The sequence below is a fragment of the Oryctolagus cuniculus genome, chromosome 14, assembly GCF_051225735.1.
Source record: "Oryctolagus cuniculus isolate XC-2025 breed Fujian yellow rabbit chromosome 14, ASM5122573v1, whole genome shotgun sequence".
Taxonomy (NCBI): domain Eukaryota; kingdom Metazoa; phylum Chordata; class Mammalia; order Lagomorpha; family Leporidae; genus Oryctolagus; species Oryctolagus cuniculus.
In genome coordinates this window covers 15,671,627-15,695,289 of record NC_142880.1, presented here as the reverse complement: position 1 = coordinate 15,695,289, position 23,663 = coordinate 15,671,627, and the positions used below count along the sequence as shown (strand labels likewise).

At 38.0% G+C, this 23,663-nt stretch overlaps 1 long non-coding RNA gene and 1 pseudogene across 1 annotated transcript in view; one reads left to right on the top strand and one right to left on the bottom strand.

Moving 5' to 3' along the window:
* LOC100348742 (beta-chimaerin pseudogene) overlaps positions 1 to 2,485 on the bottom strand; it is a 35,216-nt pseudogene extending 32,731 nt beyond the window's left edge.
* LOC103349547 (uncharacterized) overlaps positions 1 to 23,663 on the top strand; it is a 556,187-nt gene that overhangs the window by 392,888 nt on the left and 139,636 nt on the right. The gene's annotated exons all lie outside the window — the stretch shown is intronic.

Sequence of the window (23,663 nt, the reverse complement as noted above, 5' to 3'; positions counted from 1 at the left end):
GTTTGGTTAATTAATTCTCTTTCTTTCTTTTTTAATTTGAAAAGGAGGAGGGAGGGAGGGGGAGAGAGAGAGAGAGAGAGAGAGAGAGAGAGAGAGAGAAATAATCAATTGATCCATTTTCCAAATGCTTGTAACAGCCAGAGTTAGGAGCAGGGCACACCATCTAGGTCTCCCACATGAGTGGTAGGAACTCAATTACTAGAGATATAAGCACGGCCTCCCAGGGTCTGAATTAGGGGGAAACTGAAGTCAGGAGTCAGAGCTGGAAATCAGACCCAGAAACAGTGATGTGGGATATACGTGTCTTAGCCTAATGTCTAGGCTAAAAATCTGCTCCGCTCTGGTTAATGTTTCACATTAACTACATTGTGAATGCTATTTAATGATATAAATATGTATATATTTGTTTGTTGGGATGAGATTCAGTATTTCACTCCCTTTGGTATACTCTATGTTGCTTTAGATTGAAAATAAATAGCAGAAAATGGCGTAATCCATAACAGATCTCTTAGAATTAACAAAGAGGTAATGGGAAAATCAGAAGTGGTATATTATAATTCAGTAACAAAACCCTACATTCTAAGAAAATTCCAAGTCCTTAATATGGTATATAGTTCCCTCTAGGATCTTTGTCCTGGTTACTTTTGCAGTCTAATTCTGCCTTCCTTGCCTATACACACCTGACACTAAAATTGCCCACACTATCTGAAATAATCATTTGCACACACAGCTCCATCTGCCTGTAGCATCCCTCTTCCTGTGTCCATTTCACAGACTTCAGAGTCCATCAGAACTGGTCATGTCCATCACTTCCGGGAGGCATCTTTCATCTAAGAGTCAATGGCACCGTTATGCTGCTTCCAGTTCCGGAGAAAATGTGACATTACTCTGACCATTCAGTTATTTTTGTCATTTGCCCCCACTACATGTGTTTTGGGAGAAAAACCTTCATATCTTCTGATCTTATTAGACTTCCTGGTGCATCACTGATGCTCAGTCAACATTTGTCAACATTTTTGGACTGTTATCAAATGCTTCTAGTAGTAGTAGTAGTACTAGGAGGAGGGCTAGTGGACAAGGTAGGGAGAGGGAAAGCAGACACCAAACAGATTTCCTTCTGAGGACTAATTTGAGAAGACTAAACACACAACTGTGAAAAAGATACTGCAGAAGAGACAATTGACTGGGGTTTATGAAGTGTGCCCCGAGAACAGCAGGCTTTTTAAGGCTGCATGGACATAAGTGTTCCACGATGTTTTAGGAGTGCAAACAAAAGAATTTGGAGTCTTTAAGGTGTCCATAGCTTTCTATTTGTGCCTTAAATTAATTTGCCCATTACATGTTTTAAACAAGCACTTTAAGCTGGAGGAACTTATATGAAATTTCTTTGTGACCTTGGCAAAGTCATTTAACATGGTCAGGTTTCCAGATGCTTATGGCAGAAATGAAAGAGATTAAGTATTCATCCTAAAATAATATTTTGTTTCTCACTGACATCTTAATAGATTAATGAAACCCATATTTTTCAGATTTAATGAAAGCCATATTTTACAGGTCTAACTCATAGAATCTGACTTTGTTCCTGGATTTAATTGATGGATTATTCAAGTAATCTCCCTCTCCAATTTGATTTTAATTCCTCAGCTTGCTACAATATTTAGGATTCTTACCAGAGCCTCCCTGAGTTCAGGGTTACCTCTAGAAGATTCCCACTTAAAACACAAACACAGGGCTGGCGTTGTGGCGTGGTGGGTTAAGCCCTTGCCTATAGCACTGGCATCCCATATGGGCACCGGTTCAAGTGCTGGCTACTCCATTTCCAAGCCAGCTCTTTGATAACATGCCTGGGAAAGCAGCAGTAGATGGCCCAAGATTTTGGCCCCTGTACCCCTGCAGAAGGTCAGGAAGAAGTTCCTAGTTTCTGGCTTCTGTCTTTGATCTGGCCTAGCTCCAGCCATTGCAACCATTTGAGGAGTGAACCAAAGGATGGAAAATTCTCTCTCTCTCTCTCTCTCTCTCTCTCTCTCTCTTTCTCTAACTCTGCCTTTCAAATAAAAAAAAGAAATCTTTAAACATACACACACATGTTATTTAAATAATGGGGTCATAAGCTTACTAATACATGTCAATGTGGATTACTGTTCCTTGTAACTTAAATCTGATCAAGGCGCTACCAAACTTCAAATCTTTCAGTAGCTTCCCAGTGTGCTTAGAAAAAAGACAGACTGTCTGCTCCATGCAGTCTCTGAACCTTAGGAAATTCAGTCCCAGCTTCTGACCCAACCCTCCAGCCGGTCCCCACCTCTCTGCCCTGTTCTCTGGATTCAGCCACCCCTTCCAGTCTCTTAATGATCACCTCCACTTCACTGGCTGGAGAGAACACCTCTGACTCAGGATACTGGTGTCTTCTGTACTGGACTGTGAACTCCCTGAAGACAGGTTTTATATCTATTTTCCTTACAGTTATATTCTTAGTACCCGTCATGTTTATGCCCTTCATAAATATTTTCTAATTGAATGAATAAATGCAGGATTGCATGAGAGAATGAAGATATCATGAGATTGGTCAGCTCTGAGACTTAACAAAGCACAGAACTTTGTGGCATGAGATTTGGGGCAGCCTAAAAGCCAGTTCTCACAGAAGCTTCTAGGATCCCCACCTCCCAAGCTTGATTCTCTGTCACTTCTTCTATTCCTGTCCTTCTTGTCCACACTGATCTCCCAGTGGTTCCTCAAATACACCTAGCTTAACTTAAGATTTGGGGAATTGGTGTGTCCTCCTCCCCCACCCCCGCCGCCTGAAGCACATGTACTGAATTTTCTTTATTTTCTGTGGTCATATTATCTTCTAATGTCCTATTTACATTACTTACTATGTTATTTTCTGTTTCACATGTCAGAATTCAAGCTCTACAAGGCCAGGGATCATTGAGATACCCAATTACCTGAGTACTGCGTGGTGACATGTGGTAGGTGCTCAAGATACATCCATTGCATGAATGAAGGGAAGAACGTGGGCTGGAACATTGCCTGGATGAAGTGAACAATGAAAAATATAGGCAGTAAGCGGCTTTGCTGGGGTATAGTATAGGAGGGAGGCAGGGTTTTAAAAACAAAGTCATCTACTTCCCCATTTCTTGCATTAGGCTTGACCCTGTTTTTTAGTTAATGAACATTTATGGAGAAAGATCCTAATCTACTCCAAAATAATTTATATAATAGATAGGCTTATGGGCATGGTCATGCTTCTGACAAATGAGACATTTCTGTCTTTGAGTTCTGCTATGTAAACATGACAGATGGTTCTATAAACATAGTACTTAAGAACTGGATTTGGCAAAAGAACAAGAAATATTCTTACAGTGACATTCTGCACTTTTACTTACAAGAACCAGAAAATTGTATAAATACATGAAGTCCAGTCTGTAAGAATCTGTAAAAATTGAATATTTGTTATGTTCATCCAAGTCTACCAGATTGCCAGACTGGTTAAACGCTCTTGCTCTTTCTCCAACTGGGCAATGTTGAGTACTTTGATGTTTAGGGAAAATGTGTTTAAGCTTTGTTCTCTAATATTGACGAGGTATTTGATATAAAAAATTTGAAGAATCATGGTGCTCAAACAAAGGAAAGAAAAATCATGGAAGTTTCCTGAAAGCATTTGAACAGAATTGAAGTTCTTTTTATCCATTTGGAAATACACTCCAAGACCCTTGGAAATGTCTGAAACAGGAGAGGGCATAGGATCCTGTATGTACTTTGTTTTTTCTTATACAAACACACTAACATGAATTTCTGTTTTCTTCTTCACAATTTCACAAATTTCACACACCTTAGCAAACCCATCATATTTTTTCTCTTATTTTGAGAACTTTCACCTTTTCACCTAAAGGAAGCACTTTAAGTTTTTTCTTTAGCATATCTGAATTGTCAGCATCACTACTCTTGCATCTTGGGCTGTTATTAAGCACAATAAGGATTAATTGAACAAAAGCACTGCAATAGGTGACTGTAAAGTTGATAACCAAGATGCCTACTAAGTGACTAACAAACAGGTAGCATATACAGCATGGATGTGTTGGACAAAGGGGTGATTGCAGTGTTGGGCAGGATGGCACAGGACTTCTGCATGCTACTCAGAATGGTGTACAATTTAAAACTCAGGAATTATTTATTTATTGAATTTTCCATTTAACATCTGATCACATTTGATTGTTGGTATCTACACTATAGAAAGTGTAACCGTGAATAAGAGGGTTGCCATTGGACATCACATTTATCCGGGAAACTTGCTGAAATTTTCTATTCAGTGGAAAATCTCAATTGTTTCAGACTTAGAGGAAGTTATATAACCTTTAAGGTCAAACTTTAGATCCTAACGAAGACAATACAGACTTTATTCTCAAGCACAGCTGCCATGAGTGTATTTAGCCTATGAATAAACAGATAAAGAAGGATCTTTTGTTTCTTTGGTTACTTTTGCTCTTTGAATCTTTACAAGATTTCTCTGCCTACACTTCCTCTAAGTTGTTTTTCTCCTGAAGGATGCTTTTTACATGATAGTTCACCTCCCACAGCCCATGCCTCTCCTCCCCCATCTTCAGTCTTCAGTGTTTTTAAGAGACTAAGGAGAAAAAGAGATCTAATCATACACAGTCCACCCTATGACCTTCTCAATGAAATGATTTATCCTGCTGCAGTTCTATGTTACGGTTGAAAAATATTTGTATTTCACTAAAACCTTTTATAATTTTTGTTTCTTGTCATTCATATCTCATTTTTATAGAAATATTCCTAATTGATGACCGATTATCTAATTCCAAGTACCTGGGCAATAATGCTTGCTATGTAATAATGGCTATTTCAAGCATTAGATCAGAAAAGGACCAAGTAAAACTCTGGGTGGGTGAGGTCATGAGATGTTTCATTAGAACCAGAGAGTCACAATATTCATTACTCTGAAAACTGGAAGAACTGGGAAAGCCTTGTTCTCCCCATGAATATTAAAGAGTGCATAAGCTGAACCCACTGAACACATCTCTGAAATGGTTCTAATTCCCTTATTATCAATGAAGGTAGACCAGAGAGTGCGGAGAGAATTTTACCTTGGGGAAATGTACCACTGTGTGTTTTCAGTAACTGTATAGTCCATTTCTGCTTCTATGCTTGAACATTAACAGCATGTTAACAGGACTATTGCCTATACTTGTGGCACTGTCTGCTTAGGATTAGGCCATTAAATATTGATGGAGATAATTGTTCCTGCACTTGAACATCAGAAAGATGGAACTAAAGCAGTTTAACTGGCATTTGCCTTTATGCTTGGTAAATAGAAGGCTGGATTTCAAAGTACAGAAGGATAAGTATTACCAGGTAGTTAGCTACATAGCCAAAGCATCATTGATCAGCGAGTGTAGTTTGTAAAAATGTTATAGTAAAAGTTAAATGAAACAACTCAGCTGAGCCTTGTTGAAATTTACTGGAATACAATGTGAGACAAGTGTGCATTAAGAACATGCAAGCTTGAGATCTTGCTATTTGTTGAGTTACTTTCTATTTTAAATCGACTTTCACCTATATTAGGGGTAGAACTGCTGTCTTAGTGACTGTATTTTATAATCTAGAAGATCTCCTATAACTGAAGTAAAGCCTCAGGCAGACCCAGTGAACAAATAGAAATCTCTAGGACTTTATTCCGTTGTAGTTTGTCCTATAAGCATCAGTCTTGCTGACCAGGTTGCTAGTTTTCTTGAACTGTCTTGTTCATCATCCTAACCTCAGTGCCTAGCTTAGTGCTTAACACATCCTAGATAATGAGGAAACACAAGTTGAATTTATGTTTGCAATACCATTTTTGCCCTTGATATTCTGACCCAGTTGTAGAAATATCTCAGCTGATGAATTTGAGTATTACTAGTTTTGAGTGGCTGTACTAGACACTCTGGAGGTGGTTTAGATTATTGGTGGAAACATGGACCTAGGTGAACAACAGTCATGTGTTTGGATGATGGTAGTGTCACTAAACTACAATGTGATTTTGTGCCAATAATTTAAAATTTCTTAGGCTGTTTGTTAATAAAACTTGCATAAAAATTCCAACTTCATAGAGCTATTTTGAGTATTAAATGAAATAACTTTTCATTTAAAATATCTATCTGTAGTTTCCATAATACCCTAGATTCTCAATGACAATTATTATTTTTAAAAATTATATACAAAAAAAGGGCTAGCAGAGCGGGTAAAGCCACCACCTGCAGTGCAGGCATCCGTTATGTGTGCCGGTTCATGTCTGGTTGCTCCAATTCTGATCCAGCTCTCTGCTGTGGCCTGGAAATGCAGTAGAAGATGGCCCAAGTCCTTGGGCCCCTGCGACTACATGGGTGACCCAGAGGACACTCCTGGATCCTGGTTTCAGATTGGCCCAGCTCCAGCCATAATGGTCAATTGGGGAGTGAACCAGAAGATAGAAGACCTCTCTCTCTCCCTCTGCTTCTCCTTCTCTCTCTGTGTAACTATGACTTTCAAATAAATAAATAAATCTTTGAAAAAATTGTATACAAAAATAATTTGAGCTATCTGTATGAGAGCCATTCTGACTGGGGTGAGGTGAAACCTCATTTTGGTTTTGATTTACATTGCCCTGATGGTTAGTGATCCTGAACATTTTTTCAGGTTTCTGTGGCCATTTGAATTTACTCTCTTGAAAAATGCCTGTTCAAGTCCTTTGCCCATTTCTAGACTGGATTGTTTTGTTGTTCTTGAGTTTCTCGAGTGCTTTGCTTCATAGATTCTGGATATTAATCCTTTATCAGTTTCATACTTTGTAAATATTTTCTGCCATTCTGTTGGTTGACTCTGTACTTTGCTGAGTGTTTCCTTAGCATTGCAGAAGCATCTCAGCTTGCTGTAATTCCATTTGTCTATTTTTGCTTTGATTATATGTGCTTCTGGGTTCTTTTCCAAGAAGTCTTTGTCTATGACAATGTCTGACAGTTTCCCCAATGTTCTCCTCTAGTAATTTCATGGTATCAGTTCATAGATTTATATACTTTATCCATTTTAAGTTTATTTTAGTATAAGGTGTAAGCTAGGTGTCTTGTTTCATACTTCTGCACATGGAGATTTAGTGTTCCCAGCACCGTTTCTTGAAGAGACTGTCCTTTCTTCAGAGGTTGATTTTAGTTCCTTTGTTAAATATAAGTTGGTTGTAGATGCATGGATTGATTTCTGGAGCTTCTATTCTATTCCTTTGGTCTATATGTCTATTTTTGTACCAGTACCAGGCTGTTTTGATCAAAACTGCCCTGTATTATATCTTGAAATCTGGGATTGTGATTCCTCCGGCTTTGTTTCTATTGTTCAAGTTTGCTTTAGCTATTAGTGGCCTCTTGTGTTTCTATATGAATTTTAGCATCATTTTTCTAGATCTGAGAATAATGTCATGGGTATTTTGACTGTGATCACACTGAATCTATAAATCACTTTCTATAGTATGAACATTTTGATGGTATTAATTCTTCCAATCCATGATCATGGAATAGTTTTATATTTCTTTATGTTTTCTTATATTTCTTTCTTGAATTTTTTAAAAAAAATTCATCATATAGATCTTTCACTTGCTTGGTTAAATGTATTCCAAGATATTTAATTTCTATTGTACCGATTGTGAATGGGATTTAACTTAGAAGTTCTTTCTCAGCCATGGCATTTTCTGTGTATACAAAGGCTATTGATTTTTGTGTGTTAATTTTATATTCTGCCACTTTACCCAACTCTTTTATAAGTTCTAATAGTCTCAGTAGAGTCTTTTGGTTCCCCTATATATAGAATCATCTCATGGCAAATAGGGATTTGTTTTTGATTTGTTTTGATTTGTTTTTCTTTCCTAATGGTTCTGGCTAAACTTCCTGGACTTACTGAATACCAGTGATTAAAGTGGGCATCCTTGTATAGTTCTGAGTATTAGTGGAAATGCTTCCAACTTTTCCTCATTCAATATGATTCTGGTTGTGGGTTTGTAATAAATTGTCTTGTTTTGAGGAATTTTCATTCTATATCCAGTTTGCTTAAGTTTTTTTTTTTTTTTATCATGAAAGGATGTTGTATTTTATCAAATGCTTTCTCTGCATCTATTGAGATAATCATATGGCTTTTGTTCACTTCTTAGTGTCATGTGTTACATTTATTGATTTGTGTATGTTGAACCATCCTGCATACCAGTGATCTCACTTGATCTGGGTGACTGAGCTTTCTGATGCATTATTGGGTGTAGTTAGCTAGGATTTTGTTGAGGATATTTGCATCTACATTCATCAGGGATATTGGTCTATGGTTCTCTTTCTTTGTTGTATCTTTTTTTCTGTTTTAGGAATTAAGGTGATGCTGGCCTCATTGAAGGAGTTTGGGATGAGTCACTCCATTTCAGTTGTTTTTAATAGCTTAAGCAGAATTGGAGTTAATTCTTTAAAATTGTGTTAGCCATTCAGTTCTGAGCTTTTCTTTGTTGGGAGGGTCTTTACTACTGATTCAATCTGCATCTTGGTTATTGGTTTAGGTTTTCTATGTATTCATGACTCAATTTTGGTATATTATATGTGTCCAGTAATCTATCCATTTATTCTAGATTTTCCAATTTGTTGGCATATAGCTGTATGTAGTAATTCTAATGATTCTTTTTACTTCTTTGTTATCTATTTTTACATTTCCTTTTATATATCTGATTTTATTAATTTGGGTTTTCATCCTCTTTTTTTGGGTTAGTTGAGCCAATGGTATATCAATTTTATTTTTTTAAGAAACCATTCTTCATTTCACTGATCTTTTGTATTTTTAGTTTCAATTTTGTTTATTCTCTAATTTTAGTTATTTCTTTCCTCCTACTAACTTTGGGTTTGGTTTGCTTTTTTTCCCCCAAGTCCTGGAGATGCATTAATAGCTCATTTATTTGATGCCTTTCCAATTTCCTGATGTAGGTACTGATTGGTATAAACTTCCCTAGTATTTATCTTGCTGTATCCCATAAATTTGATATGTTGTCTTGTCATCTTCATTCATTTCCAGGAATTTTTTTTATTTTCCTTTTGGTTTCTTTTATGACCCATTGTTCATTCAGGAGCTTATTGTGCAGTCTCCATGTGTTTGCATATTTTCTAGAGATTCTTGATTTGTTAATTTCCAGCTTCATTCTGTTGTGGTCAGAAAAGATGCATGGTTTGATTTCATTTTTTTTTAGAGTTTTCTGAGACTTGCTTTACAACTTAGCATATGGTCTATTCTAGAGAAGGTTCCATGCCATGATGAAAAGAATGTGTATTCAATTATAGGATGATAGGTTCTGTAGATATCTGTAAAGTCCTTTTGGTCCATAGTGTAGATAAGCTGTTGCTTTTTTGTTGACTTTCTATCTAATTGATCTGTCCATTGATGAAAGAGGGGTTTTGATATTCTCCATTACTACTGTATTGGAGTCTATGTCTCCCTTTAGATCCATCAACATTGTTTTAAATAGCCAGGAGCCTGGCATTGGGTTCATATACATTTATTATAGTCACATCTTCCTGTTGAATTGGTCCCTTAATCATTACATAATGTGCTTTGTTGTGTGTTTTAATAGTTTGTGTGTTAAAGCCAATTTTGTCTGATATTAGAGTGGCTACATCTGCTCATTTTTCTTTCTATTAGCATGAATATCTTTTCCCATCCTTTCACATTCAGTCTTCATGTATCTTTTTTGGTGAGAGGTGTTGCTCGTAGGCAGCAACTAGATGGATCTTGTTTTTTAATCCATTCAGCCAGTCTGCATCTTTTAACTGGAGAATTTGGGCTATTCACATTCAGGGCTCCTTTGATAAGTAATGACTTGGCCTTGCCATTTTTCCATTAAAATTCCTTTTGTTTGCTTTGGATTTCCTTTGTACTTTTAATAGGAAATTTTCTGCCTTCACATTATTTCATAATGGTGACTGTCTTTCTCTGTTTCAGTGTGTAGCACATCCTGAAGCATGACTTACAAGGCTGAAAGAGTGGTGACAAATTCTTCCAATTTTTTTTTAAGGAAGGTCTTTCTTTCACCCTCATTCATAAATGAGAGCTTTGCAGGATACAGTATTCTGGGTTGACAATTTTTTTCTTTTAATATTTGGACTATGTCTCTCCTACTCTGTGGTTTCTGATAAGTCAGCTTTGAGTCTAATTGGAGATCCTCTGGAAGTCTGGTGTTTTTCTCACACACATTTTAGAATCCTTTCCTTATGTCTTACTGTTGAAAGTTTGACCACAGTGTGTTGTGGTGAAGATGTTTTCTGGCCATATTTACTAGGAGTTCTTTGTGCCTAGTGTACTTATACATCCCTTTCTTTCTCCAAATTAGGGAAATTTTATGTAATTATTTCACTGAATAGGACTTAAGTCCATTTTGTCTTTCTGCTCCACATCTTTGATCTGTATGTTAGGTCATTTGATAGTATCCCATACAGCTCAAACATTGTTTTTTTTTATTTTTTTAAATTTTTTTTAAATTTTTTGACAGGCAGAGTTAGACAGTGAGAGAGAGAGAAACAGAGAGAAAGGTCTTCCTTTTTTCCGTTGGTTCACCCCCCACGTGGCCGCTACGGCCAGCATGTTACGGCCCGCGCACTGCTCCGATCCGAAGCCAGGAGCCAGGTGCTTCCTCCTGGTCTTCCATGCGGGTGCAGGGCCCAAGGACCTGAGCCATCCTCCACTGCACTCCAGGGCCACAGCAGGGAGCTGGACTGGAAGAGAAGCAACCGGGACAGAATCTGGTGCCCCAACTGGGAAAAGAACCCGGGGTGCCGGCACAGCAGGCAGAGGATTAGCCTAGTGAGCCATGCCACCGGCCTCAAACATTGTTTTAATGCTTCTAGTTATTTCTTCTCATTCGCCCTTCTCCCTTCTCTTTTTCTTTTTGGTCCTACTGAGATATGTCCTTTCCAAGGATTGTCTTCTAGATCAGATATCCTTTCTTCTGCCTCATCAATTCTGTTGTTAAGGCTTTCCACTGTATTCTTTATTTGACATACTAAATTCTTCATTTCTAATATTTCAGCTCAATGTCTCTTTAAAATCTCAATCTCACGGGAAAAAGTCCTCCATGTCATGTATGGATTTCTTTAATTCATGCTTTTGCTTCTTATTTCTTATGAGTAATCCTATCATTCTTTAGAATTCATTTTCAGACGTTTCATCAATCTCTTTGTCTTCACATTCTAATATTGAAGTATTGTTGTGTTCCTTTGAGGTAGTCATGCTGTCTTCCTTATTCTTGTTTCTTGAATTTCTGCATTTATTTTTGGTAATCTATGGAAATACTTGTTAGAAACTCTGATGGATTTTATCTTTGAATTATGCCTCTGTGGCTTAGTGGGGTGTCTGTTCTTTCAGTGAATACCCAGAGACCTGTGCTGGGTATGGCCACAAAGCTCTGATCAGTGGGACAAATATCCACAGTGACACCCAGGTTGGGCATAGTAAATCTCTATTGTCAGCAGAGGGGAGGGTATGATCACCTCTATTGGCATAATCACACCCTCATCTCTTCCAAAGTGGTCAGTGCCCAGGGTTAGCCTATGATAGGTGCAAAACTCAGCCATGCTACCACATGAACTGCACAAAGGATATGTGCAGTCCTCAGTGTGAGCATGGACCCCTCTGCAATGACCCTCCTCAGGCAGTCAGGGAGCTCTGAGCCTCTAGCAACGGACAGAGTGATTGCCCAGAGACCCAGCTGTACCAGGTGCCCTATAAAACAGTCACAGAGTTCACAGTCACAGCGCACAAGGCTTCCAGACTCATGGGGTACAGAGGATCCACTCCACCCTGATGGCCTGCCTGTCCTGTCCACAGAGACAGCAGAGACCTTCCCAGAGCCAGCTGCCTGTTGATGCTCTGCCTTGGCAGTTTGAGTCCCAGAGCCTGTGATATGTTGAGAGGATGGGGACAACTCACAGTCTCATGTGGGTGCCCAGCCCCCTGTCAACCCTCCCAGCCAGACTCAAAGTCAGTGAGGAATGCAGATTTTTTCTACTGGTGATATGCCCTCATCACATGTGCACACAGTACAGCTGAAGCCTCTGCTTGTGTCGAAATGGCACCAGCTGCAGGACACCACTGTGAGTGAGGGGAAGAAAGAAGCATGCTTTTCTTTTGCTGGATTAGGTGGACACCCTATCCCCCATCAGGGCTCTAGCTTAGACTCAAAGACAGTGTGGTCCAAAAGGTTCTCCCTCAAGCAATATCACCAGTGGCATGGGCTGTCACGGTCTGCTCTCTTCTTACTCTCCAAAGCTGGTGTTTCCTGCAGTTCTGGCTGTGGGGATTGTGTACCGTTTCTCTACTCATTACTGTGCTTTTGCAGCTTCCACACTGCTCCATGGTGTCCTCTTCAGTCTATAGAATTTCCACTGCAAACTTCTCTCCAACTCTTTCCTGGGAATTACTTGCTCCACTTTTCTTCTGCTATTCTCACTTTTGTCTAGAGCAGTACATCTTTTCCCTAGTCCACCATCTTGGGATCTCCTAACTGGATAAATTTTAACAACTTTAATTTGATTCAGTTTTTCAACTTCCTATCTGAGGCCACACCTCCATTGAGTCTCTAATTTGTGGCTTTCCCAATAAAACAGGACAATGTAAACCCTCAAAGGAAAATAAAGTAATTAAAACTGGCATTCTGCCATCGAGGAGATAGAGAATTACAATTTCACGTCATTTGGACCATTTTCCAAAGTCCTCATCTGCTGATCTCAAGAAGGAGTCAGCATTTCTTAATTTCTGAGAATCCTCTAAAGACTGAGGAAGTGCCCAACATGTCTATCTTAACAGATTTTCATGGTGGAATGAGTCATACTGTCACTCATTTTTAGTTACATTTGTTGACCAAGCTAGAATGTTACTTGGAAATATGTTAAAGACAGATATTAGAGACTGTACACCATTTTCTTTAACATTCTTTGGAAAAATGCTTAATGCATATTTAATGTTCTAATTCTTTCCTTTCAACTGCACCACATTTCTAGTGTCAAAACTAGTAAACCGCTGTAGAATTAGAAGAGCTAAAATTTTACTTCTAACTTTTTTCTGTGTAGATAAGAGTTTCATTCACAACCAGATAAAGATATCTTTGTATCCTACTTATTGTAATAATAGACCGGATGGATTCTTGGTAAAACCTGAATATTTTTAAATACTCTATATGTTCTAGCTCTAAATTGCATGTTTTAAGCATATTGCTTTGAAATCCTGAAAAAAATGCATACTGAATTTTGATGTGTTCTAAAACAGTCATGAAAATTAACATCTTCCCTCAGCCCAGGGCCAAACAGATTTTTTTGCAGGGCCAAATTAGAATCTGCCTACAGGCTTCAGATAAAAAAAGGTAGCAAGCAGGCAACTTTTTAAAGTCAGAAAAGGCAAAGAATTTTACATGGTTATCTTTTTTGGTAATCTAAGTAGTTAGGAAGGGAATAATCTTTTAATTTATCCTTAACCCTGCAAACTATGTTGATGTTAATAGATCTTTTCCAGGATATAAGCAGGCATAATGGTACTTTATATCCTATAGGCAACAAATTGTTTTAATCTAGAAGTATAAGTTACTAGGAGTAGAACTTGCAAGGCATGTTAATGAGGTACTCACTCTTTTGGATTTTTTAAGGGCCCTTATTTAAGTGAATCTAACTTATTATATGGAATTGAGAAGTCAGAAGCCAGAAGCAAGAATTGTTACTTACAGACCATAATTTCTACCTACTCTGAAATTCCAGAGGTGAAACTAACAACATGAGCCATTATACAGATTCAATGGAGCACAATAATAGAGAAGCAATCCATGTAGACCCAGGAAGAGACAGATAGTGTAGAGCTATCTAAGAAGAGAAGACCTGGTAATATGAGTGTATGAATGTGGACAAGCATGCTATAGAATTATGGGTATGGGCCATAATGACTACAGCTACCCACCCTGATATATGCCAGATTGAGGGTCAAATATGACTAAGACAGTCTGTGTCTTCAAAGAGCTCAGAGTGTGGTGAGTGACTCATGAGAAATATGGCCTAGAAGAGCTGGTAATAAAAATCATAATCATCAAGAATTTCTTGAATATTTAAGATGGCCCAATTACTGTTCAAGCCCATTAGCATTTATTTTCACTAACTTAGGGACATTTGTTATTCCCATATTGCAATTAAGGGGGCTAACATAATGTGTTAATCCATTTCCTGTCCTATAACTGAATAACACAGAATGGCAATTTAGAAAGAATAAAGGTTCACTTGGCTTAGAATTATAGAGCCTGAGAAGATCAAGAGCACAGCTATGGCATCTGCTGTATTATAACAAAGCAAAAGTCATCACCTGGTGAGACACAACAAGTGAGCCAGTGAGAGGTGGATTTTATAACAAAGCCACTCCGGCAATACCTCATTAATCCAGCAATCCATCATTGAATGAATGGGTTAATCCATTTATGAGGGCAGAGCCCTAATGATCCAATCACCTCTTAATATCTCATAATAAATATTGAGTTTCAATATGAGTTTTGGTTATGATATTTAAGCCATGACAGGGGTTACAAACTAGTAAGTAGTAGCACAGCCAAGAAAAGGGAAATAGAATAGTAACAGAAAAAAAATTGTATATATGCTTATATCTTCACACAGATACACACACACAGACACACTCAATATGTATTCTTGGGTCTCTAGTTTTCCAGAGACCATACTTCAAGCATTTCCTCATTCTCGTGTCGGTCCAACAGGACACCAGCTCACAGTCTGCTGCACTCATGAGCTCTTCTCTGCACTCTTGACAGAAATGATCTCTCCTCACTCTAAAATGTCTCTAACTTTATTCTCTTCATTTACTTACTGAATACTATCTTATAGAGCACATTATGACTGTATTTTCTCAAACATAGCAATTTAATAAGTGTTTTCCTTCAGTGCTTTGCATACAAGGGACACAGCATTTCTTGATGCATCATTGGATAGATTGAAGCAAGGAAACCCTTGTCATTCAGACACCCCTGCTTCTTGTACCAAACCTTCATGTACCATTGCTTCTTGTGGTCGCATTATTATTTTATTTATTTATTTATTTGACAGTGAAAGAGAGAGAGAGAGAAAGAGAGAGAGAGAGAGCGAGATCTTCCTTCCGTTGGTTCACCTCCTAAATGACTGCTACAGCCGGAGCTGCGCCCATCCGAAGCCAGGAGCCAGGTGCCTCCTCCTGGTCTCCCATGCGGGTGCAAGTGCCCTAGCACTTGGACCATCCTCTACTGCCCTCCCGGGCCACAGCAGAGAGCTGGACTGGAAGAGGAGCAACCGGGACTAGAACCTGCTGCCCATATGGGATGACGGTGCCGCAGGCAGAGGATTAATCAAGTGAGCCACGGTGCCAGCCCCCGTGGTTACATTATTATTTACAGTTCTAATTGGAGATTTCAAGACACAATCTACTCTACTATCTCCTGCTGTTGGAAACTTTTCTGGGTTCCTTTTTGATTGACCCTGAACACGTCATTTCACAGGGTTATATTCCTTTTAGTCTAGTGATTTGTATCTTGTAAGGGGAGGTTGAGAAGGGAGCAATCAGCCATCCAGGATATTTCCTTTATAAAGCTGCCAAAAGGAGAATCGTTCCTAAGACGCTCCCTCATCAGATTACAGTCCTAACACTTCGGGTGCAGGCCTCACCCAAAGCCCAGAGACCCTTGGTACAAGTAAAACCTCTCTCTCTGGAGTCTCCAGTAAGTAAGCTTAGCCAGTAGGACGGGCATGTGAACTGACAGAGGAAGGATAGAAACCACATTGCAGTCTTCTCAGCTTCCTTTGAATTCTTTGCAGGGCAACTACCCTGCTACTAAGCTAAGTTCTAGAGGTATTACTAAAATACTCCAATTGTTCTCTATCCCATGCCCTTTATTTAATTTATTGCTGACAAAGTAAAACAATTCTACAAAGACATCATATTGGCTGCAATGCCTCACACACACCTCACCTCCACTCCAACCATCTTTGAATTTTCTTAGCTGGTTCAAATCTTTGAGGAGTGAGTCCTAGGGGAAACCCGAGTTTAGAATTTTCAATCCAGCAAACTGGAGTTCCACAAAATATGAAATTGTGATTATGTTATTCTTGGGTTGGAGCTGACCAAATGAGAAATTCTTTCTCTGGGAGAAATTCTTATCTGGGAGTACCCAGATAAGGGAAGTAACGGATTGTAATAGAATCTCACTATTATTTCGGTGATGTCTAGTGTTCAAGGTATGCCAGCAGGGAAGGAGTTTTATGATGAGTGCTTCATGATCTAGTTCATCAGGAAAGGTGTACATCAAATCTTTCATAGAAATCCATTTATAAGGCGAAGAATAAGAACTTCCAGATACTGTATGTTAACCTTTTGTGTTCATGTGGCTCATGAACGTGGGTTAAGTGCTGATGAAGACGATGCTGCATGTTGTTAGCTTGAAAAACTAAAAGGATTTCTGTGGATTATCCTAACTCATGCTCCCCGCCCCCAGGGATAAATTATGCTTGCAGTAATTGAGGAAAGAAACTATGTAAATATATTTTATATTCTCTTTCAAACTATATTTATTAAAAAATAAACTTTCAAGTGTATATTTAAAGCTTATGACATGATGTTACAAGATATACATAGATAGTAAACTGGTTACTATAGTGATTAAAATAAACATATCCAGCATTTCACAAATATATCTTGAAGAGATTCTGTTTGCCTTAACTGACAATTCCATATCTCATGATGCTTGGGTTAAGACTTTAAAAACGGGGTAACTATTACAGGCTGAAAAGAGGTGCAACATTCTCTCCTTTTTTTCTCTTTCGAGCACCCTCTCTGTCTTTGTCAATCTCAGATGATACATGGAATGGTTGCATGGAGAAAATAATCTTTAATAGTTAGCAGCATTAATATTGAGTGTATCCACTGTATGCCATGTAATGTTTAAGGAGCCAAAGAAAAAAAGAAAATCAGGTGCTGCTCCTGACCAGAGTCTAATGAAGTGCATAGAAGAAAAAAGATATTGCATATGAAAGTATAGAGCATGAAGAGTATAGAAAAGATTAATTAGAATTCAGAATGGAAAAGGAATTATGCAGAATGTAAGCAAAATTTCAGGAACTACTCCTAAAGCTCAGGAAAAGATAATTGTTGAAAAGCTTAGAACAATTCATAATAAAAGAAATTGTATTTTTTTGCCCTATAAAAAAGAAGCTTGCCAGGCTAATCCATTACAGTAGAACATGTGTTGTTTGTTAGCTTTTGTTTTTGTTTTTATAAGATAATGAATTGTACTGCTCTCCCTTGTGGTTTGGAGCATAAGGTTTCATATATGTGGGATGTAACGGTGCAGCAGAAATATTAACTGTTCTAAATAGACATCACCCTGGCAATGTTGGTCTCATTAGCTCACAATAATTCCAATTCTAGAAATAGCGGGAAAAAAAAGCAGGAAATGAAATATCAAATGCCTTAATGTGATTCCTTTTCATGGTAAATATCTATAACTAGTTAGTCAGAAGTAGAAACACGTTTCACATTTTTGAAATTTGGGAAAGCAATGGTTGTCAAGAAATGTTTTCTCAAGGATTCAAAGCAAGGATCTTTCAGTTATGATTCGTCAGAAAATGGTTTCTAACCAGACACTTAGAGATATATTGGCATGTTAAATTTGAGTGATACGTGTTATTAACACCCTTACCAAGCACTGCCTAAAGCCAATTCTTTGGAACTTACCGGATTTCCTCAAAACATTTAAGAAAGTACACAAAGGCTTGAGAAAATGGATTTATGACAGTGTTTACAGTATTGTGTTGGTGCTACTCTCTCATCATCAATAACACATTCATTCGTTCTTGAATTCTTTATGCATTTAATATAATGCTACATTTGGGGATATAGATAGGAATATAGCACAGTTCCAGGTTGCAAGAAATCACAACATTTTGGTGAAGATGGGGTCGTCACAGTGTTCAAAGTGCTTATTCCTTTTTATTGTGTGTATGCAAAATGTGAAGTGGGAGATATGGTCTAGAGGGTAGAAGCTTTGGCTCTGAGTTTTTCCTTTTCTAATTAACAGCTGTGTTCTAAGCAGAGAAGATTCTCATCAGTAAAATGAGAAAGTAACTCACTTAATCCTCTTGGAGTTTAGAGGATTATTTGACCTGGTACACACACCTTAGCATAGTGCCAGTGCAAAGTAAAAATTGTGCAAAAATTTGTTAGCTATTATTTCATTGTATCATTCTGATCTAGGCAAAAAAAAATCCTTTCTTTTTGCTCACAAAACAATAAGCAACTTATTTATGGATGTATAGCTCAGAAGTGAAAATACTGGGATCCAAACTTAGGTGTCAGTTTTGTTTTCAGGCTAGAACATTTTTTTAGCCACTATGTTATACACCCCATTGGAATCCATTACCGTGGCAGGTTTTTCTAGGAGAATAGTACACCAGAGGAATGTTTGGCTTTGAGTTTTCCTCTTTCTGGTTTAGTTTATTCTTTGGTTGCAAATTTGCATTTTTCTCTGAAGAAGATTAGACTGTAACACACATGCTAAATCATAGCAAAGAAAAACAACTCAGACCTCAACCTACACCATGGCTTTGGGCCAGTGGTGAATTTCTCAGTTTAAACCTCTGTAGAAGGGGATAATAGTTCCTGTTGTCAAAATCTATTTTTGAGGCCTGCGCCGTGGCTCACTAGGCTAATCCTCCGCCTTACGGCACTGGCACACAGGGTTCTAGTCCCGGTCGGGGCGCTGGATTCTGTCCTGATTGCCCCTCTTCCAGGCCAGCTCTCTGTTGTGCCCAGGGAGTGCAGTGGAGGATGGCCCAAGTGCTTGGGCCCTGCACCTGCATGGGAGACCAGGAGAAGTACCTGGCTCCTGCCTTCGGATCAGCGTGGTGCGCTGGCCGCGGCGGCCATTGGAGGGTGAACCAACGGCAAAGGAAGACCTTTCTCTCTGTCTCTCACTGTCCACTCTGCCTGTAAAAAAAAAAAAAAAATCTATTTTTGTAGACAGAATGTGCTGATGTGGTAGAGCCTGCCAGTTCTTAGTGATTCAGGAATTGTGCAAGCTGGTAGTTAAAACATTAGTTGTTCAAAATCATCCATGGGGTTACTATTTATGCCATGGATGTTGATAAATGCTGGAAATTAGAGTCTTCATTTTTCTTCCCAGTAAGTTCACCAGCACATCATTTGATAGGTTCTTTTATACCTTGTAGCAATGTCCCAGGTCTATATTAAGAATTTAATATTGTTAGTCCTTATGAGTATAATTATGACGTTAATTCAAAGATCTGCATAGGATTGTTTTTCCTAGTCACCTCTCAAAAGGTTTGTACTGATTTATACTTTTATAGTAGCAAAAAAGATGTCAAGACGTTTCTGTTAAGAAACCTTTATAAAAAGACAGAGACAAAAACAGGCAGTGAGAACTCCCATTCACTAAGAAGACTATCTTTCAGTTTTAGCTCAGTAGAATAAATTTTAGGAATATGCAGAGTTTCAGGGAAGCAAATATCTCATTAGCCAATAGCAATGAAGCTTTAATGAATTGGAAATGCACACTGTAGCTAGCTGCAGGTTATAGTGAGCTTCTAGTTTTGTTCTTCCTGTTTCAGGGCAGAATACTAAACATTGCATGAACTAATCTGAGATAACACAAAAAATAAATATTTTTAAGTATAGTGTACCCATCTATTGTTTTGTATTTCTTCTGTTTCTTTTGGTCAATGAAATTTGCATGCCTGGAAGTAAAGTATTTGAAAGTCACATACAAATTAAAAAATGTGTTTTCAATGATGGAGTCCAAGACTTGACTCTGAAGAGAGTGTCTATATATCAAATACCTTTAGGGCTTGGTCTGCCACTTGATCTGGACACAGGAAAAGTAGGATTCCAGGCAGAGGGGAGTGCTTTCCCAAACATCACTTGGGCAAGTGATTAGAGGCAGCTGCTTGAACTCACGTTTCAGCCCAGGAACTCAGAAGTGAGCCACAATTTTCAGTAGCTTTGCTTCTACCACGAGAATGAGGGAGTCTGCTACAAGTGTAGAGCAGTTTTTGGGAGTAGAAAACTCTCCATTTAGGTATAAAATGAGGGAAAGAATAATTATAACAAAGAAGGAACGTTAAAAGATGTTGAAGGATTACACCTCCATATTTATACTCGATACCTACTGACAGAAAAGTAAGTTTTCTCCAAGACAACTTACTGTATTTTTGATGAAATATTTAGGGAAGCAATTGCTCAGACTCACTTGTATTTCCTTTATTTTCCTATCGGTGTATATAATTTTATCTTTTAAAAGATTTTCATATAAAATTAAATAAATGGGTAATGCATATGCATATTCTTATTAACATAGTTCAGATTATAAGTGTTTTATAATTCAATGAAAATAATTAAAAAATAGAGAAATGTACAAAGTTTACATGATTTGATCTTTCTGCTACAAATACTGTTAAAATTTGGGTACTAATCTTGTAGATTTTCTAGTAAGCAACATCCAAATATATATAAATAACTCATATGAACATATGTATTATTGCTCACTTGTTTTTTTTATGTGTATATCTTAAATATGAGGACATCCTCTTCTAAAAACTCGCCTTTTTGTTTGTTTACCTATTGTTGCAAGTGGATATATGAAGACTTATTCATTGTTTTTAATTTTTATATATAATATGCTTGCTTGCACATACTATAATTTATGGAACTAATTGGCTGATAGAAATTGAAGAGTTCTCAAATTTGTTAACATTAAAACACTGGCCTTTCACAGGTGTACCCCTATCAATGATTTGGGTATTCTCTGTGTTTCTATAGAATAATTATGGTTGCTGCTTGACTGACAATGGGGTTAGCTCCTGACGAAACCCATCATAAGCTGAAAATAGGTATCTAAGTTGAAAATGGGCTTAAAACACCTCACCTAACAAACATAGCTTAGCGAACTCAAAGAAAATATACTCAGAATACTTACACTAGTGTAGAGTTGGACAAAATCATCTAATATAAAGCACACAAAGCTAATTTTATAATGCAGTATTGAGCGATTTGTGTGACTCACTGAATACAATACTGAAAGAGAAAAAAATGATTCTATGGACTCATTTTTGAACCGTCAGATGCTAAGTGTTATCTATATTCAGAAGTGGGTAGCTTATTAACATTTAAATTCTCAAAATAATTCTGCAGGGTAAGGTTACTGTAATTATCCCTATTTTATTGATGAATTAGCTAAAAAATAAAAAGGTCAACTTACCAATATAGATAATTTAGGTGGGAGGGGAAGTCAGATGTTGAGCACCCACCATGTACCCATACAAGCAGACTACAAAGCTCCACACCAAGCTGCCCCATCACTCTTTCCTCTTTGTACTTCAACACGGTAGCTTCTTCATCAGATGAGAGTATACTATTCCATGACCCTTAATGAGTTCCTGAAACTGCAAATAGCACCAAACTCTGTATATACGACATAATACATTTAAATCTCATTTTAAATAAGTACTTGTCACAAACTGTGGCTGTAACTTTTGCAATCTGAGTGGGATAGGAACTAGTATGATTTTCTTTTTGCCTCTTCACAACTTCACAGAGAGATTTGTTCTGAGTGTGATCTCAGCAACTTCAGTATATGTTTTTCCATGTCCTTAAGTAAAGGATATCGACATTTCAAATAAAGAAAGTACTTTACAGCTTCTCTTTGGCATATCTGAATTTCTAGGTCATTAATAAGTAGTTTAGAAGCACATCCTGCTACCGTTGGAATGTAGTTTGATTGTCCCCCCCAAAATTCATGTTGGACACTGGTTTCCCGAGTGGTGGTGTTGGGAGATAATGGAGCCTACTGAGAGGTCTCCAGGTGAATTAGGGAAATGCCCTTGAAAGCGATTAAGGTGTTTCTCATTAGAGTATGGTTATTTTTTTTTATTTGACAGGTAGAGTTAGACAGTGAGAGAGAGACAGAGAGAAAGGTCTTTCTTCTGTTGGTTCACCCCCAAAATGCCTGCTATGGCCGGCGCGCTGTGCCGATCTGAAGCCAGGAGCCAGGTGCTTCCTCCTGGTCTCCCATGTGGGTGCAGGAGTCCAAACTCTTGGGCCATCCTCCACTGCCTTCCCAGGCCACAGCAGAGAGCTGGACTGGAAGAGGAGCAAATGGGACTAAAACCCAGCGCCCATATGGGATGCCAGTGCAGCAAGGTGGATGATTAACCAAGTGAGCCACGGTGCCGGCCCCGAGAGTATGGTTATTAAAAAGCCGTCCAGTCTCTCTGCTTTCTTGTACTGAGATGTGATCACCTGCTCCTGCCATTGCTTTCACCCATGAGGTGATGCAGCCAAGAGACCCTGACTACAGCTGGACTGCTACCAGCAGTATGCCCTTGAAACTCCGAAACTGTGAGCTAAGTAAACCTATTTTCTTCCTAAGTAGTATGTCTCAGTTATTTTGTTATGATGATGGAATACAGACTCTAGTCTGTTTGTATTGCTGTAACAAGCTACCATAGATAAGATGCCTTACAAAAAACCAGAACTTTGTTTTTCCCAATTCCGTAGGATTGAAGTCTAAGCCAGCAGGTTTGGTGTCTGCTTCCTAATTCATATACACAGACATCTTTTTCTGTGTTTTCATGTTGTGTAAGGGGCAAGTGTCTCTGGAGTCACTATCATAAGAGATTAATGGGCACTAGTCCCATTCATGAGGTCTTGGTCATCGAGATCAGATGGAGGCACCATCTTTGGATACTATCACGTAAGAGATTAGGCTTCAATACATGAATTTTGAGGGACATAAACATTCAACCAGTAGTAAATCTTAATCAACTGGTTGAATTTATATATTCAGTTTTTTGTATGAGTAAGATTGTGTCCAAATTTTACATGATATATTTTAGGTTTTGTTGTATAAGTAAAAAGAAAAATAATAAATGGTAAGCAAATACTCTATACAGTATAATTCACAATGTTGTTTCTCTTAAAGATGATATGAAATAGCTTGACAATGGATGGCTTTTGAAGTTCAGTAAAATAAATTAATAAATATCTTATGGACTTATTATAAGAGTGGCTATAAGTGATTAGAACACTGCCTAGTATATGATGAGTATTTGATGAATTATAGTTACTAAAATATTTAGTAGAAATTGCAAATATTTTGCCAAAAAGGGTGAGTCAATTTACAATACTAATTTAACAATTTTATCATAGTAACTTGTAACCTAAAACATAACTTGATGTAACTGTTTATCAGAGAAAAACAAAGTTATTATCTCAAAGCTGTCATATATGACCACATATCTTTTGCACAGATGAGAGGGATAGGTAAACTTGCTTAAAGTCTAAAACAAAAAAGTTACCTTCCATAGACTCCCATAATAATTTAATGTTACCTATTATTTTCTCAAATATGTGTCTATAATTTTTGGGTTCCAAATTGAAATAAATGTTATATTTCGTGCCGGCGCCACAGCTCACTTGGCTAATCCTCCGCCTACGGCGCTGGCACCCCGGGTTCTAGTCCTGATTGGGGTGCCGGATTCTGTCCCGGTTGCTCCTCTTCCAGTCCAGCTCTCTGCTGTGACCCGGGAAGGCAGTGGAGGATGGCC